This window comes from Pezoporus occidentalis, unplaced genomic scaffold (assembly GCF_034315485.1).
Source record: "Pezoporus occidentalis ecotype Australia unplaced genomic scaffold, CSIRO_AGI_Poc_V1 ctg188, whole genome shotgun sequence".
NCBI classification, from domain to species: domain Eukaryota; kingdom Metazoa; phylum Chordata; class Aves; order Psittaciformes; family Psittacidae; genus Pezoporus; species Pezoporus occidentalis.
This window is the reverse complement of record NW_026913726.1, coordinates 984,245-1,012,056: the sequence shown is the minus strand read 5'-3', so window position 1 is coordinate 1,012,056 and position 27,812 is coordinate 984,245. Positions and strand designations below refer to the sequence as shown.

Here is a 27,812-nt window from a genome sequence, read left to right as displayed (position 1 = left end):
AGTGGAATCCTACTGTTTCTAGTAAATCCAGGATACTTAGATGGTGTCTTTGTGCTAGGCACGGAGGTGTGGGGATGAGCTGTCCTCTATCAGCCCTTTGATAGAAGGCCCGAATGGGAAGTGTTACAAAAGCAATAAAAAGGTTGACATATCCATGTGACATCTTTCATCTGTGAGGTCAAATTCCTACTTCGCAGTGCTTTTAAAACTCACATTACTTTGTTATCTCGTATGCTGTTGTTTGAATGATTTTCAAATAGTCAGGAATTCTGCCATCCTCAGCATTCTGTTAATGAAGTCACTTGGCTTATTCATTGGACAGCGATTTAAAAGCGATGTTGCTGTGAGGACAGCGAAGCAAAAGACAATTACACAAAATTGAGCGAGGGGAGATATAGATCAGATATCAGGAAAAAATATCTTTGCTATGAGGGTGCTGAGGCGCTGGCACAGGGTGCCCAGAGAAGCTGTGGCTGCCCCATCCCTGGCAGTGTTCAAGGCCAGGTTGGACACAGGGGCTTGGAGCAAGCTGCTCTAGTGGAAGGGGTCCCTGCCTGTGGCAGGGGTTGGAGCTGGAGGAGCTTTAAGGTCCCTTACAACACAAACCAGGCTGGGATTCTGTGACAACCATGTGGCAGAAAGGAGACACAAAAGTCGCTCAGGGGCAGTGAGTCGTGTCTCAGTGAGGTAGCTTACATGTATGTTAAATACCATGGTTTTACCAGTGATGTGTCCTCCTCCTCCTGGCTCAGCTTTTGCTCACAAAGCACATGCTCAGCATCACCCTGCTGTCTGCAAGAGAAGAGCAGGTGTTGTTCATACCTGCAACTCCTGCATTTTCAGTCCTTCTCCAAAGCACTGCTTCCTCCTTGGGCACAGGTTGGACTCCTCTGGTTTTGTTCCTGGCTCACAGTCTGCTGCTTTTCCTGCCAGAATGGGGGTAAACTGCGAACCGCAGGGGTCCTGCAGCACTCCTCTCTGCAGCGGGCTCTGTACAGGTATGAGGCAGCACAAGTTAACTCACATTCTGCGTCTCAGAATGTGGTGTAGGAGGGACTTCACGCCGCAGAGAACGGGAGGTGGCACTAGGAAGGGGATGATCTGGAGCTGCCATGGGGATGATGCTCTGCTGGCAGCCCCGCGGTGCCAGACGGCCATGGCACGCTGCAGGCACCGTGCTCTCGAGCAAACCTGCTTGAGGTGGGAAGCTGAGACGAGCTCTTTTGAAGAAGTCCTGGTTCTTGAGGCTGGCTGAGCCCAGCCAGCCCCGAGCTGGTCACCCATCCCTTCTCCATCTCTGTTTCATGCCCTGTTCGCTTCCAGTACCAGAAACACCCTTTGCAGATCCAGCCAGTGGTTAATTATTGCTTCAGCTGTGAACGTTAAATAACATCAGCGCCGTGTGCATCTGGAGAGTGAAGGAATTCTTTTTTTGGATCTGACCCAAAAATTCTAGTTGGTGCCTTGTGATATACAGAAGGAGAATGTCAGTAGGCTGGAGCAGAATCGCTTGTGACAGATACACATGCACATCCACAGCCTCTGTGCGTGTGAAGTTACGGAGGGCTCTTAAACGGGCTTGAACTGCTGCCTCGTAGCTGTCTGTAATGGAAACAAAATGAATCATTAATATTTAACATTGAGACTGATTTTTTTTTTTTTTTTTTTGACTGCCTGTTGGAATGTAAGAAATAAAAGTTGCTGTTTTGGGCTTTTATCACCAGTTGCAGAATACTGGCCAGTGCGTTTGCAACAGGACAAAAGTACTTGTAGCTTTTTAGCTATGTGATCTGTTGCTGGGATAGAAGGAGAAGGGAGAAGCCAAAGATGAGCACGTACATATGAACTTGCCATTATTCCGTATGGGAGGAGTGACTGAATGAAGCTGTTGAGCAGGAGCAGTGATGCAGACATGCATAGCCTCAGGCAGTGACTAATGTTCAGTCGGTATTTTGCATCAGTGAGTGAAAATGGACCGTGCAGGCTTGAGGTAATACTCAGTACTTTCCTTTAGAAACCTGGAGCATCCACGGGATGATGACAGTCTCTGCTGTACGTGTTGGGGCTGGCTTGCTCGGTCGGTTGGACTGGCCCTGCTGTACATCTCTCTCCCACCAAAGCTTGCTGTAAGTAGCCAGCCTGGGAGCTGAGGACACGCTGCACCATCAGATCTCTGCTGGTGGCTGTTGATCATGGCATACATTTTTAATGCAATTGAAATAGATGACAACACACTTGCATATTGAATTGGCCTCACATTTCTCACCCTAAAATATCCTTGCTGTAACAATTAAAAGGTAGTTAGGTTATCTTACAATGACTTTCCCTAGTTAGGTTATCTTACAATGACTTTCCCTAGTTAGGTTATCTTACAATGATTTTCCCAATCTTTCTGAATGCAAATAAGGAGACAATAGCTTGGAAGTAGGCAGGAAAAGGCCATGGGAGTTTTCAGGAATACACTGCAATGCAGCTATGCTGCCTCATGTGTTTTGCCCTGAATGTAACCGATACACCACAAAACGTTGTGTAGGGCTGAAGTGGCGATGGGATGGTGGGTCTCAACCCAGGCAGCCAAATCCCCAGCTGCTGTGAACCGAGTAACTCCGCCAAAGGACAAACCTGACTTAGACCAGCTCAAATTTGACCTTTAATGTGAAAGATTGCTCCTCATGTGGCAGCAGGCTTTTCTTCCCTGCATTTTGTAAAATAGAGATCTCCTGTTTGATGTGAGAGCTGTTATCTTCAGGTATCACCAGGGGCTAAAAACCAGCAAATAAACCCAAAGGTTTTACAGCTAAAAGGTTCATTCTGTTCTTTAGAAAGGGCTCATCTAAGTCCCATTACTGTCACTTGCAGTTATGTGTAGGGGATGCACTGGAAAGGATTCTAGACCTTAAGAAAAATAACATCTTTAATATGAAAATGGATATAAAGTTATCAATGCCTTTTAATTGTGAAGCATCAAATGTGGGGCATATTCAGTTACAGGAATGGTTTTTTGGTCTTTCCAATGTTTCTTCAGTTACAATGTGAATTTCTTTAAATATTTATATTTAAATACGTAAATATAAATACATAATAGACAAGCCTATAAATACACGTAAATGTAACTTATAGACATATAAATGTGTAAGCATCCAAAGGATACATAAATATATTGAATATAAGCAGATGAATTTAAATATGCAAGCATACATCAGTGTGTGGAATATCAACAGAGATGTTTAACTGTGAAAACATGAATGTGTCTCTTGCTTGGATTTTGCAGCATTATTTCTTGTCCAATGCCCAGTTTCTGGTAGTGTGACAGGTAATTTTCCTGCCTTCAAGCAGTAACACCTCTGTGTGAGGGGAGATACCGGTTACGTGGTATTGTCAGGGGGAAAACAATTATTCCTTATTAATTCCTTATTAATTACAATTAACACACGGTTCGGAGATGTGGGTCCTCACTGTGGGATTAAAGCATCTGGAGCTGTGCAGTCACGTGAGCTTTCCTCTGCAAAGTTGCTTGCCTTTATTGTTGAAGAGAACAGCTTAAAGCAGCCATAGAATCCCAGACTGGTTTGCAGCTTGCTCCAAGCCCCCCTCGCTACAGCACCCTCCCAGGGAAGAGCTTCTGCCTAAGAGCTCATCTCAGTCTCCCCTCGGGCAGGTTAAAGCCATTCCCCTTGGCCTGTCCCTACAGGCCCTTGTCCCAAGCCCCTCTCCAGCTTTCCTGCAGCCCCTTCAGGCACTGGAGCTGCTCTCAGGTCTCCCCTTCAGGAGCCTTCTCTTCTCCAGGCTGACCCAGCCCAGCTCTCTCAGTCTAATTTGCTTTCTTCAGCTCACTTCTCAGAGCTCAGTGTTTCAGAGGCAGCTTTCCCGGTTCCCACAGCTCCTCCCAGGAGCACCATGAGAGCTCTGTGGATGGAAAAATGACCTTTGGGGTTTGATTGAAATCCAGGTCCTTGTGCGAGTGACTTCAGGCTGCTGTTTACCCTCTGTAAGGGTGCTGCAGAGTTAATCAGGAGCTGTCTTTGAGGCTCCTCATGGTCTCGCGTGTCCTTCCTCCCTGGGCATCCCACACCGCAGTCTGGATTTGTTGGTAACTGTGGTCATTTGGAATTGCTCCAACCCTCTGTGGACAATGCACGAGTAATTTCATCTGAGGAAAGCAGGGAACAAACCAGCCTGTGGCCAAACGCCACATATTCATATCGGATCTGACCTAACTAGTGGTACAATTCCAGTAACAAGAGTGGAATTCGACTGTGGGTGACAAAGCCTTAGGGATCAAACCCCACATTCTTCTCCCTTGAGCAGCTCTCTGGGGTTTAGCAAAGCCAGGAGCAGTGCAGGTGATGGTGGAGGCTCTGCAGGAGCTGTGCTGAGGTGCAATGAGCATCATGAGCAAATGGGGAAGCATCTGTGCTTGGGGTGCAGCGAGGTGCCCCGGGCAGCCACGCTGGAGCTGCTCCTCATGGATCATGTCTGTCGTGTGTCACCCACGTCAGAGCCAAAACGTGATGCACAGCGCCAGACGCTCGGCCAGATGCTTTGGCCGAGAGGTTGTGTTTCCTCTCTTGAGCTGATCTAAGCTATTCAGGTGTGTTTTGCTTCAATAAATAAGCTCTTCATATGAAAGAATTGCTGTTTTGTCATTGTGCCAGAGATGAAAAGGGCCAGAAGGTAATGATATGAATTAAAAATAAAAGAAGTCAGGCTGTCTGTGTGATTGGGAAGCTAGGTGGCTTATTCTGCTAAAAAGTGATGTACTTCTCATAACAGTGAGAACACGGGCAGATTCCCCATCCCTGGATGTGCTCAAGGGGAGGTTGGATGGGGCTTGGAGCAACCTCCTCTAGAGGAAGATGTCCCTGTGCGTAGCAGGAGGTTGGAACTGGATGAGCTTAAGGTGCCTTTCAACACAAACCAGGCTGGGATTCTGTGATTATTTTAGTCATTTCATATCAAAGATTTAATCAGAGCTGTGTACTATAAACTAACAATGTTTTCCTGACCTGTGGTCATCTGCTATGTTCATAACAACTATAAGGGAACCCACGCAAGCCTTCATGGGGACCTGTTTGGGTGGTTGGAGGTGGGAAGCTGTTGGAACGCTGTCTTGTAGAAGTCTTCCTCAGCAGAGAGCTGCTGCTGCTGAACTGAAGCAGCAGGGTTGCAGTGGCTTTTACAATCCCTTTCCTCTTCTGGTCTGACCGAGTTTGTGGAGGAGGTGTGTGGTCGCATGCATGCACGCATGCAATGCTGTGAGCATTGGAATCTCAGCACATCTTCACGTAGTGCGTGTGAATGTAAGGCTGCTCTGTGGCTGGATGCTCATGATGTTGCTGTGTTTACCCTGGAGTGAAGGTGGTGGTCATGGGGCATGGGCATTTCTGGTGGGGACAATGTTGGAATCCCAATGTAATGGGCAAAACTGGAAGAATAAATGTGTCCTTGGTTTGCTTCCAGCAGATACCCACAGGGCTTCTTTGAAAGTGTGAACATGACTGCCTGAATTTGTCTGCTTGTATGGCTGTATTTTTCTTCTAAATTGCTGTTATGTTTTGGGGAGAGAAGGAGCATCTGGTGCCTCAGAAGGACACTGCTATGTGGAGCTGAAATGGTGTAGGCTGTGACCCAAGTCCCTTGTGGTGGGAGCCCATGAATTGTCCCTGCGTGGTTGGGAACTCTTGAGTTTCAGACTCACATTTGTGTCATGGTACCAGAGAGGAGCAGTGGAATAAATGCATGGAGAAATTCAAGTGCTTCTCACTGGGGAGTCACAAGTGGGCTCAGAAATAGCTTCTGCAGAGGAAAACACAATTTAGTGGCTGTTTTTCTGGGCACTAGCATATGAAATTTAGGGTTAAAATGGGAGTCCAATGATTTCATGCACCCAAACCATGGTTGTTTTATAACTCCCATTCAGGCTAATTACCCGCATTTTTAGAGTGCACAAGAAAGGCAGATTTTATTAAACACATATTTCTTAGGCTTATTCTCTCCACGCTTTTCAAACCCGAGCTGTAAGTCTCAGCTAGACACACAAGTGGTTTCCTGAGGTTTCGTAGCCCGCAGGAGGGCTTGGTGGCAGGAACAGCGCCGTGCTGTTGAACCTGGGGTGATATATTGCCTGTGTCGGTACGAACATCTGTACAGTGGGAGAAGATGTATGTGCTGTGGAAGTGGAAGCTAATGAAATGAAATCACCAAGCTGAAACATGAGCGATTCCAGCGGAAGCCACATCCGTCTGTGCAGTGATGGATGCCTCCCTGCAGGTCCGAGTGGGAAGCGCGGCGGAGCAGCAGCAGCAGCAGCAGCAGCAGCGTGTTGCTCGCTGCCTCTTAACTGCAGGTTGAACACCCGCTGGAGAGCCACTGGGCTGCTGCTGCCTTGGGAGCAATGCTCGAGTGATGCCAGAAGGCAGAGCTGAGGGGCATTTCTTGCTTCCTAGCAGGAAAGATGGGGAGCATGAGAAAGAGCAGAAGGAAAGAGAAGAGGAGAAGGTGTCTGGTTATGACTCGAGAGCTAAACTTTGCCCTTTCCTTCCCTTTAGTGGGATTTGGTGAGTTATGGTTTGCTGTGATGATTCCCCTATGCAGGTTTAATTAAGTTACTTAACACAGAATAAGCCCCTGAGAGTATCTTGAGGTGAGGATAAAGAGAAATATAGTGTGCTGATATGCCAATAAAAAAGAAGTGAAATACTAATACTACAATGATTTGGGATTCTTTTAACAGAGCAGTGGGCACGTTTAGTAGCGTTAATTCTTGGATTTCCAAGTTGAGCTTGAAAGGTAAAATCACAGCCAACAAACTCTTACTGCTGCTGGGATGGTAATCTAAAAGCTGAGAATTCCTCTGTGGCTCTTTCTTGTTCCTGCAGTAAATACAGCAGTAGGCAGAATTCCTGCTAGCAGGCTGCCAAGTCTTCATCTGCAGTTTCCCAGTGTATTTCCATGAGCTTCAGAGGAACTTAATTTATAGTCCCAAACCTGTTTCATCATCTGCTCCTTTCAGTGTCTTAGATCTTGCTTTTAATTTTTTATATCATCATTGTTCTACATCATCATCATTTATACGAGAGGTTTCATTCCCATGTTGTCTTCTCCTCAGGAGTCATCCCAACATAACTCTCTGTGGGCTCCTCCATTTCTAGCAGTTATTGCTGACATCATGAAAGTGGTTTTAGATGGTGTCTTTGTCCGTAGTTGTACAACATGTTTTTCTGACTTCTGTGCTTTGTCTTTAATCACCGTTTGGACTTGCAGCAAACATTTTCCTTTTCTGTGCTCCTGTTACCAGAGGGGTTTTAGGTGTCGTCTGGGAAAACTGCTGAGTAATTTTCCTCAATACATATTTCAGAGTTCTCTGATTTTCCAAAGGAAGAGCCCTTCCTAGAGGTCGGGGCTAGGGATTTTTTCCTCTTCATCTCTCCTCTCTCCCTCTAAGGTGGAGTGAACATTAGTGGGTAAGATCTCTTCCATCTCAGGTTTTTGCAGCAATTTTCTTTCCTATTCGATTTGTGCTTAACAGTTAATTTTTGGAGGAAGCTTTTCCCCTCCATTTCTGGTGTCCCTCGTGCACTGTGATGTTCCACCTCACTTTTCCCCTTACTTGAGTCCCTTTCACTCTTTCTTTGGTGTTTCCCATGAATGATTCCCTACTCTTTCAGAGCCAGTATTTGCTGCCACTGTCTTCCTCTGCCTGCAAGTAGCTGGGAAGTGAAACAGAAGAAAGCAAAGTCATTTATTCTATGATGCAGCTCATCTCCCTGCTCTCCAGGCCCTTACCTGTCCTTACTACTCCTGTATTACTTTTGTATGTGCGGTGGGCAGTTATCCCACTGTCATTTTTAGCTTTCTTTTCTTTCACGTGCACTTCAGCTTTGTTTCTAAGCCCTTCTGTCTTTTTTTTTTACAGTCTTGCACGTTTGGGAAGTACTTTATCTTGGATATTACCCTGATCAGCAGCTGGTGTCAGTAGATATTTTTGCATGTACTCCTTATTCATCAAAAACCAAAGGTCATTCCTGAATCAACGTATGAAAGTCTGATTGTCCTGTGCATGCAGTGCCGTGAAGGAACCTCCTTTATAGACTCCTCTAACGTGTTTAAACAAATCCTTTCAATTTTGTTTCTCAGTCCTTGGTCCAGCACCAAGCTCTGGGGGTTTTGTGGGTTTTGGTTTTTATTTACTCTTCTTTAGTTGTAATCTCTGAGGACAGAAGTCTTCAAAGGTTTGTTATTAAATCATATCAGCTCAAGGCCATTCCTCCTAGGAACTGCTGGTGTTCAGCACTGGTGACACCCTGCAGTGTGTGTCTTCACTCCCCACCTGAGCAGACCTTGGTACCCTCCACAAAATCGTGTTGGTTTCAGTAGGGCTCGCATACATCCATAAACAAGATAATGGACTGCAGCTAAGCTCACTGCTGGGAAAATATGAGTAGAGAAATCACAGCTGAAGGCAAGGCATCAAATGAGGGGAAATATGTCTGTGCCGTTCCTGGGCTGGGACTGCTGCTGCTCACAGCAGGGCATGTCTATAGCCAAGCCAGAGAGAAGCCGTGGGTGGCAACAACCCATGGAAGGAACATGCAGCGAGATGAATAGTCCCAGTCTCCAAAAGCCAGAGTGGTTCACAACACAGTGAGCAAAGAGGGTACAAACAGCTCGTTCAAACAGTGTAAGTGAAGGATTTCCTACCATGACTTCTTACAGTCTTGCCCTTCCCTGTCCTATTATGTCTCTGAAAAGGTTTGATGCAGCGTGTCTTTCCTGGGATGACTGGCAGGTCGTTTGCCAGTAGGCTCTTACTGGCAGGGGAAAGTAGAGCCTGGGGCGGGTATGCTGGCATTTAAGTCTCTCCTATTATAAACACATAATATTCATGCTAATACCACATAAGATCATGTTTCCTGGGTATACATCCCTATACCCTAATAATATTAAGACACTTAAGGATTTCCTGAGCCAGGCATCATGTCTGTGTATTATTACTTGGCCTTGGTTGGCTTTTCTCCCCTCACATGCATTTGAATGCTTTTTTAAATCCCTTTATAGCTTTGGCTTGTATACAGTTGTGTTGCAAGGACTTATAGAAAAATCACTCATCTCCATTTCTTTTCTATGTTGCCTTCATGCACAGGATGAAGTCAGTGTTATCTGTGTGGGTTTTGAACTCTTGAAGTTGGCTGTTCTGAAAAATAGATCTTTGAATGAAATACAGAAATTACATGTCATTACTATTTATTAAAAGGCGATCCTTTTTAACCATCACATTGTGTTATTAGCCACATCTTCAGCTTTCTTACAGTTCTCAAAGCAGTGCATCCAAATATGTTTTTCTGGTATACCTGAAGTCTGTGGTTAAAATGTCACTGAATGTCTTGTGGGGGTATTGACTGCGTATTGCAGCAAGCATCCTTTGTCAGCAAATGCTGTGCCAATGAACTAACAGGAAAATCCTTCCTTTAATTCCTTTTAGGAGCGATGCCACAATATAATGAGAATGTTATAGAGTACAATTGCATTTACACTCTAAAATTGCTTTCCTATGTGAAACTAAAGCTGTTGTAAGCCTCCTCTATGCAGTGCCCGTAAGTATTCCTCTCACGTCAGCCGGGATCCCTGCCGTTGCTCAGGGAATGCAGCCTGGCTGGGCTGCAGGGCGCGTGCTGACCGTGGCATGCAGATGTTGGGTGCTTGCTGGCACCCGCGGCAGGTTGATGCACCTCGCTGGATACCCAGAGGGAGCCCCTGGCATTATTTAAGTGGGGATGTGCACTGTTCCCGGCTTTTTAGCAGCTTGGTAGCTACTGAATAGACACCAAGGGACGTATTTGCAAACTGGGCTTTAACCTCTAGCTATAAAACCCACATTTACTTGTACCGAAAGACGTGTTTACGTGCAGGTTGGGTGATTAAGAATTAAATTGCCCTGTCTCAAGCGAAAATAACGTTTTCTGCCCAGAAAAAGAGGCGAAGTTGAGAGGCTTCATTCTCGAGAGCTGTTTGCAGGATTGAGGCAGGGTCTGGAATGACTTGTTTGCCTTAAAAATAACCGGATGGTAAATCCCTTGAAGATATGTGTTGCCAAGTATCTGCAAGAGAAGGAGCCAGGCCAGGGCAAGGCAGTGAACTGCAGAAATGACCTTGGTTTATCCACCAGCATACAGATCTGCCTGGCAGAACCGAATTATAACAATTGCTGGAAATATCACCGATATGAAGTCCCTATTTTCTGATCTTTAAGTGAAGGACACTCACAGATTGGGGTGAATGGGGGTGATTCCATGGCTTAGACAATGGGCTTTTCTCTTTGCTAGGGACCTGTGGGCCGATTAGTTTCTTGACAGCTCATTGCAGTATTGATCAGCTGCATATATAGATGACTTGTGTTAACTCATCATTCATTGCTTCCTAGCAATGGCACGTAGGACTTTCAGTGATGCTTTAAGCTTTAGTGGCAGTGTTGTTTTGTGTACAGGATTGTCCATCTTATACTGACCTGGTGCTTGGAAAAGATCAGTCTAAATGAAAGCACCTTCATCTTAGTTGTTCCAGAAATGCATCCAGTGGGTAAAACCAGCTGTACTAACCCATGAATGGGAAGGTTCCCATTTTCAATTACATTCATGGCAAGCAAAGACAATGAGAGAAACTTCATTTCAATCTAAAGTAGATTTAAACTCTGGGATTTATAGCCTCTGTTTTTTGGTGTGCTGTTGGCTGTTTCCCCTGCCCTTACATGTGTCACTGCATTCACCCACCTGGGGGTCGTATGCTTTAGCTGCCCTGAAAGACAGCATCTCCTGCATGGCAGGAAACCTTCGCTCCTTTTGGTCACCACAGTGCTAATCTGGGAAGGCAGCTGAAAACATGGAACATGTGCTGCTGAGGGAGACGTGTGCTCTGGAGGGCTTTCCTGTTGGAAAGAAAGGCAGCCAGAGTCAGCTGATTTACAGCGTTGTGGATATAAGTACGAAATACAGCCCAGAATTATGCATCTGTCATTCATTTTGCATTCTTTCTTATTTTCTTAACCTGCCTTCTATGACTTCAGAAGCTGATGGATGTTGCCAGGTGCTTGAGCAATTCAGCCTCTGTGAAAATTGATGTAGTATCACGCTCGGACACTTGGGACCGCTTTGGTGCTACAGGTGCTTATGGTCACTTCAGCTTTGATGTTTGTAAGTCAGTACAACAAGATGTATTATTATTTGCCTTAATGGTTTTAAATTTGGTGTCTTGCTGTGTTCCTCTGGTGACATACACAGAGATGCCAGCCCTCTCATGGAACTTAGGCTTCTACCAGTAGTGAATAAGACTGGCTGGGGCTGGGTAGTCTGGCTTCCAGCCCTCTCAAAGTATGTGCAGCACATGCTGATGTTTGCTTGAAATGAGCTCCCGCTGCTATGGTTCATATGAAATCCATATATTTAGGTGATTCTTGTTTTCCAGTGCAAACCTGGCAAGTTCATAACTGAGTTTTAGAAAGATAATGTCGGGAGCATCCAGTTTGAAGGCTTCTGAAACGTACCTCCAGCCGTGGCACTGGCTCTTGTGGTGTTTGCTTACGGGTTCTGGTTTTGCAGACTCTTCCAGACTTCTCAGCACCTTGAAGTAAGGCACTGGTTAAAAGAGCCTGGAGACCCAGAGCAGCCTCCTGGGACTCAGCTCTCTCTGGGCACTGCACAGCCAGGCATGGTGTGGCTCCCGAACAGCAAACTTGACTGCTGCACTGACATCAAGTTGTGCTTCATGCGTGTAGCTGTATTTACTTCCTTCTGTTCTGCTCTGTGAACTTTCAGTCCTGTTGGCTGATTTCAGTCATGTTTGATATGGAGGAGTTTCCCAATGTGTTTATGTATCTGTGGACAGAAGAAGAAAACTTCCAAGTGGCCTCACTGGTGTCCCACTGCAGGGGCAGGCTGTGCAGTGAACTCACCGAGGACAGAACCCCAAGCAAACAGGCCTTGTTAATACCCCTCCTGCAGAAAAAGCTTCGGTTGAGCAGAAGGAAGTTGAAGAGAGAGGCTCTATCCAGAGGAAAGCAGGCTTTGCTACTAATGAACATCAGGGAATTACTTCTTTTTCTAAGTCTGAATTCGGTGAGGAATGGAGCATGCACGTTAACAGGAAGTTTGGTTTCACCTGCTCATGTCTTTAATTAGCTTCTATTTGAAATTTTAGACACTAGTCAGCATTTTAAGCCTAGTTTTATTTTTTTGGTGTGACAGGGAGAGCTGTTCATCTAAAGAAATGGAACTGTTTCTGCTGAGCTGAGGTATTGATTGTTTTCAGATTAGATTCTGTTCTCCGTGGGTGATGTAATTCATTTCCATGCTCATACAGAAATTGCAAGTGAACTTATTGGTAAAGGAAGACAGGAGTTTGTGGTTTTAAGGGATGAGCTCGATGCTCATCCCCAGGCTGGATCCTCCTCCTGGGCGATCTTTATAGTGACATCTGACTTTTCACCTTTGGGATTAAATGGCACAGAAATCAAATATCTCTTGTATACGGCATGATGCTTGGTAGTGCTTCATTCTGTATTTCTCGCTTCCATGGTCAACTGAGATTGTGATGCTCTGCTCCAGTTCCTCATGTTTCCCCCAGGTTTTTGGATGTTGGTAGCAGAAATGAAGTGTGACACATCCATTTTGAGAATGGCTTTCCAATTGCTTGGATTAGATTTACTAGGAAATCCGACAGATCAGGCTGGTTTTTGAAATGCATTATATTACATTATATGCAGTTTTCTGTCTCCTTTTGGATAGTCACAATTCCTAAAATAGGACATTCATCTTATTGATGCTTGTAGGAAATAATGTTCCGTTCCTGTAATAGGATTGGCTGTCTTTGGTACAGTTGCCTTCCTGCACCAGCAGTGAAGTAATGCAAAATGGGTTTGATACTTTCTAAAGCCATATTCGACCTTGTAGTTGTTGTAGTGCATTAGTAAGTACAAACACTTGGCTCCAGAAGGCAGTTATCATGAAGCTGGTTTTGTAGATCAGGATTCAGGATGGAGATAAGGAGTGGGATGCTGCTGATAGTGGCAATACTCAAGAAGGAAGAATAGAAATAGCACAAGCTGTAGAGGTGGAAGTCAGATCCTCACCTGGTTTAAGGCAACACGAGTGGTGATCTCCGGTACCTGGAATGTTTTATTGATATTTAGAGACACTAACACCCCTTTGCTGTATGCAGGTGAGTTTTGGCAGGTCATTCAGGCTTAGCTGCTGGAAGTTAGTCAGGAGCATCCTTTTTCTCCAAGCTGCTTGCCAGTTATGTCCAGGTTTATCCTGAAACATGGTTTGAGGTGAAACTTGTCACATCAGCCTGTTTGAGTTGTGAGGACCAGCCATGAACGGCTGCCTCTGGGAGCGTTCGATCCATGGCACAGAGTCCTTAGGGCAGGAGTCTCCTTTTATTTCTTGCTGTACTACAGTGCAGGAAGAAAGGGGGAGGAATCATTTGCCAGTTGTGAGTAAGATTTACCATGAAGTGAGGAAAAAAGAGAATTTCACAATTATTAATAATGCAATTATGGAATAAGTACTCTGTTATAGAAGAACGAGACTCTGCCATGGTTACAAATCTAAAGCAATTTATGATGCTCTCAAGTGATGCCCATCTGTGTTTCTAACTTAATCCATAAGGGACTTTCTTGCATTTTGTAAGTGCACTGGAAGACTTTGCATTCTAACGGGTCATGTGTGAACAGAGCTGCCCCTGTTACCTCCTTGGGAAGGGCACAGGGTCATCGGGAAAGAATTGCTGTCATGCTCATGGTCTGGCTCTCTTGTCATTTTTCAAGGCTGTAAGTCAAGGTTAGATGTTAAAAACAACCAAAGTATTCTGAAAGACAAATGACTTCATGATATCCAGAGGACGGATTGTGCCTAAACAAGAGAGGCCTTAAGTTCAGCTTTATCCAGAGCTTTGAAGTGGGCATCAGTGAAGTTCTCGTGTGTTAGCTGGACAGCGTAAGAGGGATAAAACATGGGTATTTGGAAGGCAGTATTGTCTTAGACCATGTTCTTCAGGCATTTATAGCCAAGAATACCTCAAAATTGGGCTTTTCTATCTAAATAGAGTTGCTACTTGGAGAAGCAGGATCTCAGTCATTTATCCCATTAAACCACCTTTAGGGGACAAATCGATGAGATTGTTTTCTTGGTTCTCGTTTTATCCTTTTCCTCATGCAAGTTAAATGCAAAGTTAAATGCAAAAGTCAAATGACTTGACTGTGGCACTGAAACTGGTGTTTACGTGTCTGGGGCTGAATTTCTAATGGGGCATCTGTTCCTCTCTGGTTTATAGACGGAACAGCACCAATATGCATAATGAAGCAGGCTGAATGATTTCCAGGATATCCACACACTTTCAGTTGCTGTAAGTTGCCTGGATGAAGCATTAGACTGATATATTCTTTTAATTTTTTCTTTTGGCTTCTTTCTAGCTAATTCTTTCTGTTGCTGTTCTCGATTTGTATTTTTCTGTAAAGTTTCAAGTTTTAAGGATTATCAGAGCAGCTTCTGAGGGTGAATGAAAAATCTGACTGTTCTTAGACGTTGCTAGAGTAGTTTTGAACATAGAATGAATCCCAGAATGGTTTGGTTTGGAAGGGACCTTAAAGCTCCTCCAGCTCCAACCCCTGCCACGGGCAGGGACCCCTTCTACTGGAGCAGCTTGCTCCAAGCCCCTGTGTCCAACCTGGCCTTGAGCACTGCCAGGGATGGGGCAGCCACAGCTTCTCTGGGCACCCTGTGCCAGCGCCTCAGCACCCTCCCAGGGAAGAGCTTCTGCCTAAGAGCTCGTCTCAGTCTCCCCTCTGGCAGCTTAAAGCCATTCCCCTTGGCCTGTCCCTACAGGCCCTTGTCCCAAGCCCCTCTCCAGGTTTCCTGCAGCCCCTTCAGGCACTGGAGCTCTCTAAGGTCTCATCTTTCTGGCCCTTCAAGTACCTGGTGCAGCATGTGGAAATTTGGCAGCGAGTAATTCTGAAATGAAATTGTTCCTCTTTCCATGTTTATGATAAAGAATTCCTAACTGTGCACTGAGCAGCTCTGCTGCATTCTTAGTAGGCTTTCTTACATGTTCCCCCTGATTTTCAGATTACTCATGCCTCAGAGAGAGCCCAGACCAAATTGATAATACCATACTGTAAGACTGGGTCACACTGCAGTCACAAAAATGGGTAAAATTCAGGTTGTAAGGGCAGCCTCTCTGGGGCATTTCTTAACTTTGAAGTGCTTGATTTTCCTGCTTCTTTTGAGCTAGTTTTTGTGGGAGACCATACAGAAGTACAGCCACATACTGTCATTTTGCCATGCTCAATGGGAAGTAATGAAGGGACTGGCCAAGAGCTGTGAGGCTGCTTTTCAAAGGCTTTCCAATATTATTGTTACTGGACCTATAAATATTGTTTAAAAGCCTTTATAAAAGCAGATCTCCCCTGGGGGTGCTGTACAAAGCAATGATGTTCTGTGTTAGAATGCAGACAACCTTAATACAGGGCTTTTAAATATTGTTACTTCCCTTACCGTCTTTATTCTAAAAACACCGAATAAGCCCACTTCTGACGTGTGCTTTTCCCCCTCCCTCTGCGATATTTTCTTGTCCTGGATCGTGTCTGACTGGGGATGTGGGTGACTGGTACCAGCTGCCTGCATGTCATGCAGCTGCCAAGTGGTAAGACTGAATTATGAAAGGGAATAAATGAACAGGCCTCACTGTTCAGTGAGTAGCTTGGTTTGGGGGAGATTTCTATATTCTTCCTTCAATTCCATCTGTATTTTCAGTGTTGGAGTTTTCCAGACTGTGTCTGTGGCTGCTTGAGACACCTTCTTGTCCCCATACACCTCTTTATCCTCCAGAGATGTGTGGGTACCCCTCACAGTACAGCTAAGTACTGCATTGCTCTGGGGAAGTCGCATTCAAGCCCCAGCCTACTCTGAGCATCCTACTTTAAGGAAAGATTTGGTTGCTTGGAAACTAGAGCTGGTCAAACTGTGGGATTTCGGTTCTAGAGGTATGGGGGTTTCTGGTTTTTCTTTATGGAGAATTTCTTACAGAATCCCCCAGAAGTGGCCAGTTGAGACATTTCATTGCAATGTAATCCAGATGCTTAATTTCGAACCTGGTGGAGTATGTAAAGTCTGGTAGAGGCTAGGATGGGGCTTGGAGCAAGGATGAAGATGTCCCTGCATGGAACTGGACGAGCATTAATGTCCCTTCCAACCCACACCAGTTTGTGGTTCCACTCCATGGTTCAGCTCCATGGCTCAGCTCCATGATGTAGAACACTGATGTTTTGGTATTCTGAGCTAGAAAGGTTAAAACGGATCATTTTGAGTTTATCCAACCCCTCTTACACCTGTTTGGGAAGCAAGGCTCTTGTAGGAAGATATTTGTATGGCAAGTTTCATTTTTGCAAAATATTATTCTCAAAGGAAAAAGAAACGGTCAGTTGGAAATTTTTTTAGGGAGTTCTTCCTGTCTTGCTAAGTTCAGTTTTTGGCTTTCTGGTCATGCTTAAGCCTGTGCAGTGACTTTTTAATCCTTAGAATCATAGAATAGTTAGGGTTGGAAAGGACCTTAAGATCATCCAGTTCCAACCCCCCTGCCATGGGCAGGGACACCTCACACTAAACCAGGTCACCCAAGGCTTCGTCCAACCTGGCCTTGAACACCGCCAGGGATGGAGCATTCACAACCTCCCTGGGCAACCCATTCCAGTGCCTCACCACCCTCACAGGAAAGAACTTCCTCCTTAGATCCAATCTAAACTTCCCCTGTTTCAGTTTGAACCCGTTACCCCTTGTCCTACCACTACAGTCCCTAATGAAGAGTCCCTCCCCAGCATCCCTATAGGCCCCCTTCAGACACTGGAAGGCTGCTCTGAGGTCTCCACGCAGCTTCTCTTCTCCAAGCTGAACAGCCCCAACTTCCTCAGCCTGTCTCCATACAGGAGGTGCTCCAGCCCCTGAGCATCCTCGTGGCCTCCTCTGGACTTGTTCCAACAGTTCCATGTCCTTTTTATGTTGAGGACACCAGAACTGCACACAATGCTCCAGGTGAGGTCTCACAAGAGCAGAGTAGAGGGGCAGGATCACCTCCTTCGCCCTGCTGGTCACGCTCCTTTGGATGCAGCCCAAGATACGGTTGCTTTCTGGGCTGTGAGTGCACACTGAAGCCGGCTCATGTTCATTTTCTCATCGACCAACACCCCCAAGTCCTTCTCCTTGGGCTGCTCTGAATCTCTTCTCTGCCCAACCTGTAGCTGTGCCCGGGATTCCTCTGACCTTGTCCATTATATGTTCAGCTTGAGAACACTGAACATTTCTCCCCTCTTTCTTGAGTGTCTCAATTTGAGAGATGCTCTGTCCTGTCAGCCGCTGTGTAGAGGAGATGGGAACATGTGTTTAAGAGAGAGGAAGGCATGACATGATGCTGTATCCTGGGGAAGGCTTCTCTACAGCCCCTGTATGTGAGTGTAATTGAGTCACAATACAGATATCGCTTTGTTGAGCTCAGGAGGTGCCTGATGAAAGGAGATTTTCTTTTGTTGCTTTCATTTTTCTGTATCCGCTTACAAGCTTGAGTGAAGGGGATGGAGATTGACTTCTGGCACTTCTCTGGCATTGTGCTGATGCCGATATTAAATTGGGATGAAGAGTATTTACAGAGTGTCTGAAAATTAATCACCAGAGCACTTTCCATCAGATGCACTGACGACTCCTTCCCCCTTTCCTCAGCCATTTAGTCTCATCCTACCCTGTGTTACTGGCAAATTTGTGTACGGCACTTTTTTAATGGTTGTGTTTGTATTGCACCACTAACAGGAAATCAGTAAAATTTATCTTTGAATGGATAAATTTTATCTGTTAAAATAACTTCTCCCACTTATGATCAGGGTAAATGCCAGGAACTGGCCTGCCAGAGCAATAAGTTTGATGGTGTGAGATTATCCACCTTTCATAAAGAGGGAATGATAGTGTGAGCTGATTGTGGCAACAGGAGGCTCCCATTCCGGAGACGCAGCTCAGCGCTTCTATTTGTCATTTTTAAGTTCTTTTCATTTTGCTTCATGCATTTTGAAGTTAACTGCTTAGGGTTGTACCTATTGAAGGGTAGAAAGTGTAAGTTGAAAGCGTATGTAGCTCTTAGCACAAGCATTGCTGTACTGATTTCATTCAAAGCAGGTGCTGACCTACTTGCTTTAAAGTGGGTCCTCTTTAACCACAGTTAATTAAAATCTATCCTTTTTTTTTTTTCTGTTTAAAGGAACCCACTACATGAAAAACTGTTGTGAATGAAAATACCTAAAAATCTGCAGCTGCAGGAGTAACTACTAAGTAGATACTGGCTGTGGTCAGGGGTGTGCAGCTGATGCACATGCACACATTTGTGATCCTGAAAGGATGCTCGGTAGCACTCAGTACATTTTCATCCTGATCTCTAAACAAGAAGGAGGAACCGTACAAGAATGATTTGAACAAGTTAAGAGGGGAGGCTGAGATGAGCTCTTAGGCAGAAGCTCTTCCCTGGGAGGGTGCTGAGGCGCTGGCACAGGGTGCCCAGAGAAGCTGTGGCTGCCCCATCCCTGGCAGTGTTCAAGGCCAGGTTGGACACAGGGGCTTGGAGCAAGCTGCTCTAGTGGAAGGGGTCCCTGCCCGTGGCAGGGGTTGGAGCTGGAGGAGCATTAAACCCCAAACCATTCTATGAATTGACTGCCAGTGCAGCACTTGAAGTGTACAAGGTGTGGGTAGTCAGGAAGGTGCCAAATTTTGAGTACTTTTAGGACTTCCCCATTCATTTAAAAGCAGATGTTGCTCTTAGTTATGTCAGATGAAATGTCACTGCTACAGATTTACACAAGGGCAGTTGAGAGTAGGCTCTGGCTGTCCCCTTCATCATCACATTGCTCGGCTCTCACAGGGCACACTCTGTTGATGAGAGAGAAACACCCATGTCCATGAGGTCAGAAGTACACCAGCTCAGCTCGGCAATGTCACGGAAAACTCACCTTTCCTGCATTGTTTCCATCTGGAAACTGAAGGGTTTGTCTTGTTTAACAGGCTCTAAATCTCCTTGAAAAGGTTACATTGCAATTAATTACAATGCAAGCAAACAATGAAGAGCAATCTAAATCCATCACTAGAGTTTGCTCTATTTTTATTGTTATGGCATTTTGAAGTGAAGTGAAAGAGATTATTTGCAAAGCAGGTGTTCAGATGAAAGTGAATGAGGAGAGTGCCAAGTGAACAGTCAGGGCTGTGTAGCTGTGCTGGAACAACCTTTCAAGTCTCTCTTGCTTTTTTCTAGTAGGAAACTTCTCTTAGAAACCATAATCTGTCTGCTGGTAGGGTTTACCAGGAGAAACTGGAGGATTTCTTTGAGGTTTTCCTTAACTTTGTTTTGGAGGATTTTCCATTGTCCCAACTTTTACTATTTGTGGTATTCAGCCCAAACGAGTTTGGTTGATGTCTGAAGGCCTCGTTTCTCAATTGCCTGGCCAAGGTTGTGATTTGAGAGGATCCAGTTTTGAGATGGGAGATTCTGATTTGAGGAAAACCAGCACCAGATGTCAAAACACACCAAGGCGAGTGTAGTGGGAGTAGCACTTGGAACACTCTGATCCTCAGTCTGTGCTCTGGCATGTGGGCAAGGAGGGGATGGCAGTAGCAGAATGAACGCGGGGCTGGACGCTTTGCTGTACAACGTCCCTTTGCTCATCGGGAATATGCAACTGTGTTTCTGCAAGCTTTTCTTCAAGATGCAGAAGCTGTTTCCTGATGAAAATGTACTGGGTTTAATAATACATGCATTGTTTTAGCAAAGATTTGTACACAAATAGGTGTGTATATCTGTCTATCTATCTATCTATCTATCTATCTATCTATCTATCTATCTATCCATCTATCCATCCATCTATCCATCCATCTATCCATCCATCCATCCATCCATCTATATAAAAGTAGCAGAGTAGATTCTCCTGTGGTGGAAACTAATGCATCAACTTCAGTTAAGGAATTTTTGCTGGTTTACAGAAGGGAGGAAACTCCAGTTATGACCAAGAGATTTAACTAAGGCTGCCTAATCCTTGCGGAGAGAGGCATTTGTGCTCCTACCTTAAGAGGAGAAAAGTTCTCAGTTTGCCATGGTTGGATGTTTTTTTCTCCTGGAATCCTGCTGAAGAAGCAGGTTTTTGTCCTAAGCAGGGTGGAACATAAAAGTCTCCTTCTCTGTCAGAAAGGCTGCTGCATTAATCAGGTTTTCCCCGAGTCCTGCTTCCATGTTCCCTCCTCTGGGCACCCTGTGCCAGTGCCTCACCACCCTCACAGGGAACAGCTTCTGCCCAAGAGCTCCCCTCTGGCAATTGAAAGTTCCTGTGAAGTGGGAGGGATCCGACTGTGCTTTGCACCAGCACAGGCTTTTGCTCTTGGTGGGGCTGCACTTCTGGAGGAGCATCAGGACAGTCAGGATGTTTTCCGTTGTCCTGTATCCGGTGCTTGATGGGTCGATGTGTTGTTCCACCCCGGGGGCACCGTGGGGACCCTGATACTTGAGCAGTGCAGTGATGTGCTGGGCTGTGAGCTGCCCTTTGTGGTTAGGCTAAGTGGGGGCAAAACCCCTTCCACTCCTCAGTGTTAAGTTTGTGTGCTTTGCATCAATTCTCACAACAAAATCCTCAAGCTGTTCAAAACAAATAGTACACTGTGTGACCATAGAGCCTGATACGTATACAAATACGTATATCAGTGCATATATATGTACTTTATCAAAATGATGTAATTATGTCAGTACGTTTGTCATCTTGATCAGGCTTCTAAGGGTTTTGACATAAGCCTTTTCTCTGAGGTATATAGTTCATTAGAAGTATAGATTATAATCAAAACCAAAATCAAATTGCAACAGTATATTCAATTCTTACTTGGGTCTACTTGCAGCAGGACAGAATGTATTTTACCTGATGGGTTGAGATCAACATGCTTATAATTTGGAGAACAAAAAGGGGGAAAATTGCATTACAGACCCCCAAACAGTAACAAAAAAAAAGGTCCCTGAAGGGGATTCTCTGTACTAAAAAGAGAGAATCTTTTATTAAAGTCTTTTATTGTAATTCTGGGGAATTTGAGCTGAAGGCCAAGAGAGCCTTTTTTTCTTAGCAGCTACCTCTGACTCAACATTGCTGCTGCTATTTAATTAGCATAAACTCACCCTGTTTACTCCTACCAGCACCCAGGGTGCCTTCACTGTTGCTGAGTTATGGAGCCATCTCCCACCTGGAGAGATGTCACTTCCCACTGCAATCAGTGCAGCGGTGCCAGTTCAGGTGAGTGCTGCATAAGCACTGCTGGAATGCGGCCGCTCACTGGAGCGAGGCTGGGGAAGGGCCATGGAGGTGATAAGAGCCTGGAGCATCTTTCAAATGAGGAGAGGCTGTTTAGCCTGGGAAGGAGGAAGCTCAGAGGGGATCTGAATGAATGTGTGAATACCTGATGGGAGGGAATGAGAAGCTGGAGGCTCAGCGGAGCCCGGAGACAGGACCAGAGCCAATGAGCGCAAACTGAAACACCTCAAATGCCCTCTGAACATAAGAAAATGACTTTTTACTGTGAGGGGAGCTGAGCCCTGGAACAGAGAGGTTGTGAAGTGTCATCCATGGAGGTACCCAAACCTGGCTGGTCACGCTCCTCCTCCAGCTGTCTCTGCTTGACGCCCTGCCTGGGCTTGGAGCACATCATCTCGAGGGCCCTTCCAACATCAACCATTCCGTGATTCTGGTGCTGTCAGCTTTTTCCCTCTGCTGGATTTGGCTGTGAAGGCAGGAGTGACAGTTTTCCTTTCGCAGGTTAAAAAATGCATAGGAAAGAAACTCATAATCAGGAGGGGTAAAACCACGAAGGACCAAGATAATGTTCTGGCATGAACTGTCAGTGGAAAAATCTAAGGGCTTCTGTGAGTCGGTTTGAAAAATAGTCTAAAGGTATTGACATGGCATTTCTGAGCCAGCCCTCTGCGTTCCTCTTGTCTGGGTTTTGTAACTAGAAATGTACAAAAAAACAGGGGTATGTTCCTTTAAAACAAAGGTTGTTCTATTCGAGATTACTTAAGTGTTAGGGGATGAGTCACAAATTTCAGTTCTATTTCTGATGTAGCTTCCTATAGATTATCTGTCTCCATAGCACTGATAAAGCCTTTTAAATTGTGGCATTAATTGACCTAGTGATTTGAGGTGTTTCCTACAAAGCAGTTTTCTCTCCAAGGAGCATCATAGGTGTCTTGTCCAACACATGTAGAGGAAAAATCCCAGTCTGATATAGGGCCATGCTGGAATGCTGAAAACTTGGTTTTTGTTGAGTTTCCCAAATCCAGAGCATTTCACAGAGCATTTCAGTGCTGTGCTGCTAGCAGGCTGAGTGAGCACTGCTGGAAGTCTGTAGTTTTGTGCCAGTGACAGTAAACCTTCCATTTCTGGTGCATCTCATGACAAAACACAATGAAAGCAGAGGACCTCAGCTCCTCGGGTGTTGTGCTTAATTTCATGGCAGCACCTTGTAAAGTAGATCCTAGTTCAGGTTCCAACTCTTTTACTCTTCCTGTTGTAGAGATGCAAGAAAATCTGGCTGGGACAAGAGACTTGTCATCACAGAAACTGCTGTGTGGATGCTTGAGGTTATGGGAGGTGTCAGTCGGGGCTGCCGAAGGATGCTCATGCATCTTCCTGGAAAGTGTCAAGCGCCTTTAGGTCAATGTGCCCAGCCTCCTAAAGCATTAATAGGAGCATTTCCACCACGTGGATGGGAACCAATCAAACCCACTTTGACTATGTCACAGTTAGGAGCATGTGGATCCTTTCCTGACCAGGTTCTCTGTCTGTTTTAAAGTGCAGAATTGCATGCATGCCTCTGAGTTTATTCCTGAAGTTACCACAATTCGAAGTTGGGCAGCTCATTCTGAAAGGAAGGGATTTCCTAAGCTATTGGGCAAATGTCAGAATTTAATTCTTTTTTTTTCTGTGAAATATATTGTTTTTTTTTTCTTCAATTAGTTCATTATTTGTCGCTAAAAGTTCACAATAACATCTGACGTCATCATGACATGACGTCATGAGATCACATGGCACATGGATGTCATAGAGATGAGAGTCACAGTATTATCTTTGTTCCATTTTGATATATTTTAAACCACTAAAGGTAAATTGATGCATTTTGCCTTATTTCTTTGGGTCAAAGTTTCTCCTGCTTGCGTTCGTAGGAAACATCTTGACAGTCTGAATCAGGAAGTATTAGACACCTTGTGAGTAAATTGGAGGAGTAGCTATTTTCAGTAGTAGAAAAGTTCCCGCAGTCTAACACATGGGTGTTAAAACATCTGCTCCTCTAATGAGTTCACTGAGTATTTCAGTTTTCTACATGACTTGAAGTGCTCAGGCATGCCCCACTGTGCTCCGCTACAGCTGGAACAAGGTGGAATCATAGCAAAGGGACTAAATGGGTTTTCAAACGCAGGCTCGATCCTGACATCGCTCTGAGACCTGGAAGTCCTGTTCTGTAACTGAAGCGCTGCGGTTCAGTGACCTCAAACAACATCCTCCAGGCATTCAGCAAGAAGTTGTGAGCAGGGGTATTAAGTGTGCTGACCTTCACGAAACTTAATGGCATCTGAGATATTAATTAATGCTTAGGTTATTTTTTGTGTGTCCAGTACTGTATTTATGACCGTTGTCTGTGTTTGGGAACACAGATACATGCACATCACTATTTTCTGTAAATCACAAAATGGTTAAAACACCATTGTTGGAATATTAATTTCAGATGAGATTATGGGAAGTTTTACTTCCCATTTTCTTTAATAGTGGATATCAATTGCATTTAGCCAGATATAAGCTGTGGCTGCCCCATCCCTGGCAGTGCTCAAGTCCAGGTTGGACACAGGGGCTTGGAGCAAGCTGCTCCAGTGGAAGGGGTCCCTGCCCGTGGCAGGGCTTGGAGCTGGAGGAGCTTTAAGGTCCCTTCCAACACAAACCATTCTCTCATCCTATGATACCTCCACAGAAGACTCCATAACCTCCAGGGGAACCTCTGTCCTCACACTGAAAAGGCATTGTGTGGTGTTCAGATGGCATTTCACGTGTCGTGTGCTGCAGTCCCTTAATCATCATCCAGAAGCCCATGTCTGAGCTCCATGATGGGGAGCCTGGAACAGGGCAGGGCCTTCCTAGCGTGGCCGCAGGGATGCCAGGGGAGCAGTCACCTCCTGTGACACATGAAGAGGCTGAGAACTGTAATTACACAAATAAGGATGGCAAACAACTTAAACGTGACTAAATATGAGGGGAAATAGGTGATTTAGAATGCTTGCCTCTTAATGTTTACGGTTACCTATTAACATGTAAATGTACTTTTTAAAGTAGATGTTTATGTGCTTTTGAAAGTAAATGTTTACATGCAAAATCCCATCCTTGATTTCCTCTGAGTGTAGGAGCCGAGGCTCTGGCTGTGAGTCATCTTTAGTCATCGCAGTCTGACATTTGTGTTTGGAAAGGGCAAATCCTGCCCGCTCAGGTGGAGGGGACTGGCCACTGTGGATGTTTTGTTGGCTGAGGGAGTGTTTCAGAAGTGGGGGAGAAGAAGAAGGGAACGTTTTCTGTTTCCCTCCTCTCTATCTGACATCACCATCTCATGCAGTAACATTCAGTGCCAGGCTGGCATGTTCCTTCTAGAAATAAAGGCCAGGCCCGACTTCTCTATAGGTATTTCAGCTTCCTTTGTAATGCAAACACTCTGCATTTGAATGGGCTGCTCCTGTATGGATGCAACAGCTTAAGAGGTGATGAAACTGTGGTTTTAAATTTGGCTGCTGCCCATGTATATAAAGCAGGAAAAATATTTGGTATCCTTTTCCTTATAGAAATGCAAGGGAGCTGTGGTGCATCAGTTATGTCATACTGCAGATCCTGCAACCAGCGTCCACATTTCAGGTGTGTGTCTGTGAACTGATGGGTCTTGAAAAGAAAAATCCCCTAAAAGAAAAAACTCAAGCAAGTTGCCAGAAATCACTTGTAAACCAATAGGAACTTCTTTCTCTGGCAGGCTGACGTCTGTTATAATCACCCTCTAACCGCAGAAGACAGGTTCTTTGTCAGTCTTTCTATCTTAGAAAGTGATGAAATGAAATCCTTTTCTAATGATTCTGTCTGTTATAAATTGATGCTCACAAATCTCTCTGTACTGGTTCAGCAACTGCCATCCTCTTCTCTAGAAATGTTCAAACTCAGCAAGCCTCTCTGGTTTTTGGGTACCTGTTTATGTCTATTTATTTGTGACTCAGCTTGCAACTAACCTGAACTAGTAAACCCTAAATAAAGGTTCAGTAGCCCTGATTCATCACTGCTGCTCTGGTACCTGTAGCGAGGAGCTTGGATGAGCTCTGTGGTGCTGGTGTGCCACTGAAGGAGCACTGCCAAGTTCCTTCCTGCCAGTTCCTTCAGTCCCCTTCAACCTGGTGAATAGATGAGAGGAAACTGTGCTTGAAATACTGTGGGTAAGGAAGTAATGCGATGTTTCATTTTGTAGGGTCTGTTCCTACTTTTCTCTTGAGTATTTTCATCCATTCTTACAGACGAGCCCTTTACACAGGATGCTTCCTACACACTGTAAAACCATTTTCATGTCACTTCACCCCACATCCCTCCAATCTACTGTATTCACAGTAAACAGCTGATTACATTTGACTTGTCTGGTTTAAACAGCTAAGGCAGCTCTGTTTTAACCTTCCAAACTGTTCCAAGCCAGGAAGTGGCCAGAGAGGTACCTTTGTTTCTACCAGCCCCTTCCTCTGGGGTTTGCAAGTGCTATGAAATCAGGTTGCAGAGCTTTTGGAATGGTACTGCGCACTTTGAGTGAGACCCCAAGGGTTACCCAGAAGGACCTGGCAGTCATAACAGTTATACAGGCTTTAACAGGGTATGTGCTGTTCCTGAATTGTTGGACACCGGGATATGAAGGTAGGGAAGCGAGGGACCTGTGTCCATCTTGACCAGAAACTGGTGGCACAGCTGCAAACTTTCTCCTGTTATTTTCCTGTTAGTTTTGTAATGGTTCTATCTGCAGCAAACAAATCTGGGAGGGAGGCAACGGGGATGTTTATTTTGTTATGATAAATCAGAAACAAGTCCAGGTGCACGAGCAGAAACGTCTGCTCTGTACAATTTGACAGAAGATTTCAGTGTTGGAATCATCAGACTTAGACTTGCTCTTTCCTTAATACCCGTGCCAGTTTAAGGTAACCTAAGGATCTTCATGAGCACTGCTCCTGTGCTACACAGAGCATTTAGACTTGGATGTGGTCAGCATAGCAGAGGGAGAATGAAGGGAAGGACTTGTTGAATTCTATTGTTGCTCTCCAGTTTCATCACCACAGACGGAGCGCAGGACTGATGTGTGATGGGTGTCTAATTTGATAGGACTAAACCAGGAGAAATGTGTCAGAGATTGCTTTGAACAAAAAGGCCAGAATTTAATTAATTTCTGACTAATTTTAAATTCAATTTACAAGCTTTCATCAAATTTCTCTCAGCTGGCGTGAAGAAATGGTTTTGCTGGGAGCAGAGCTGAATGGCCATTTGAAGGCATTATTATATTTAGGATAACCAGGACTTGCTGAAGGCATCTCATGAAGGATGTCCTTGAGGAAGAGGCACAGATCTGATTCACACTGCCTTACTAAATAATAATGGCTTCGTCTGGGCTGTAGGATACCTGCATTCTTACCAAGCAGATTTCCTATCTTCAGAACATTTCTCCATTTCAAAAGCTTTTGAAGTCAAAGCAGTTCCAGCCTGATTTTGGCAGCTGTCAACAACCAACAGCTCCAATCTCAAAATGTTGTCTTAAAAACTGAGCTGGCAGATGAGCAGGACGAGGCCAGTGAGTGTCTGAACCACACACGAGAAACAATTTCATAACTCACAGGACTAAATTTCATAAACAGTAGGGCTAAAATTCACAGAGGGAAGGAAAAATGGAAAATTTACATACAGTTTTGGGTTTTTTTTTGTTTTTCTTTGTTTCAGAGCTTTAATCTGGAGAGTAAAGAGAGTACCTACATAACATGTTGGAAATAACTATCTACACATGTGGTTTAAACCCACCAAACACTCAAAGGTAGAAGCTGCCAGGTTTCTGACAATGAACAAGTAACAAGCTTGTTAAAACCCTGGTTACATCATAGAACCCCAGACTGGTTTGGGTTGGGAGGGACCTTAAAGCTCATCCAGTTCCAACCCCTGCCACAGGGAAGGGCACCTTCCACTAGAGCAGCTTGCTCCAAGCCCTGTCCAACCTGGCCTTTATATTATATATGTATATAATATTCTACAGGACACCATAACCAGGGTTGCTGATGTCTTTCTATTCCATTTCCAAGGAACTTAATATTGCAGATATTTTTTACATCTTTTGGAAAAGCTGAATGTGGTTTTTTCTCCAAGAAAAGTCCCCATGCTGCTGCATTATGTAAGGAAAGTGGACGCCTGATAAAAAGCAGAGCTTAACATGACCTTCATCTGAATGCTTTTCCCCAGGCTTAGATATTTTCAGTTTGTGAACTGAATTTCTCAAAGAAAGCCTATGAATAAACCAAATCATAGAACCTTCAAGCTATCGAAGCTGAGGAGTAGTGAGCCTGCAGTCAAGCCCTTGCTCCAAACAAGGCTGGCTTTGATCTTGCCTAGGCTGATCATCTTTCTGAGGGTCTCTGGGGTGAAGATTGCTTGAGCTGTCTGGCCCCACTGTTCTAGT

The 27,812-nt window shown here is 44.9% G+C and overlaps 1 protein-coding gene across 9 annotated transcripts in view; it reads left to right on the top strand.

Moving 5' to 3' along the window:
- Positions 1 to 27,812, top strand: part of LRRC7 (leucine rich repeat containing 7) — a 160,662-nt gene that overhangs the window by 23,721 nt on the left and 109,129 nt on the right. The gene's annotated exons all lie outside the window — the stretch shown is intronic.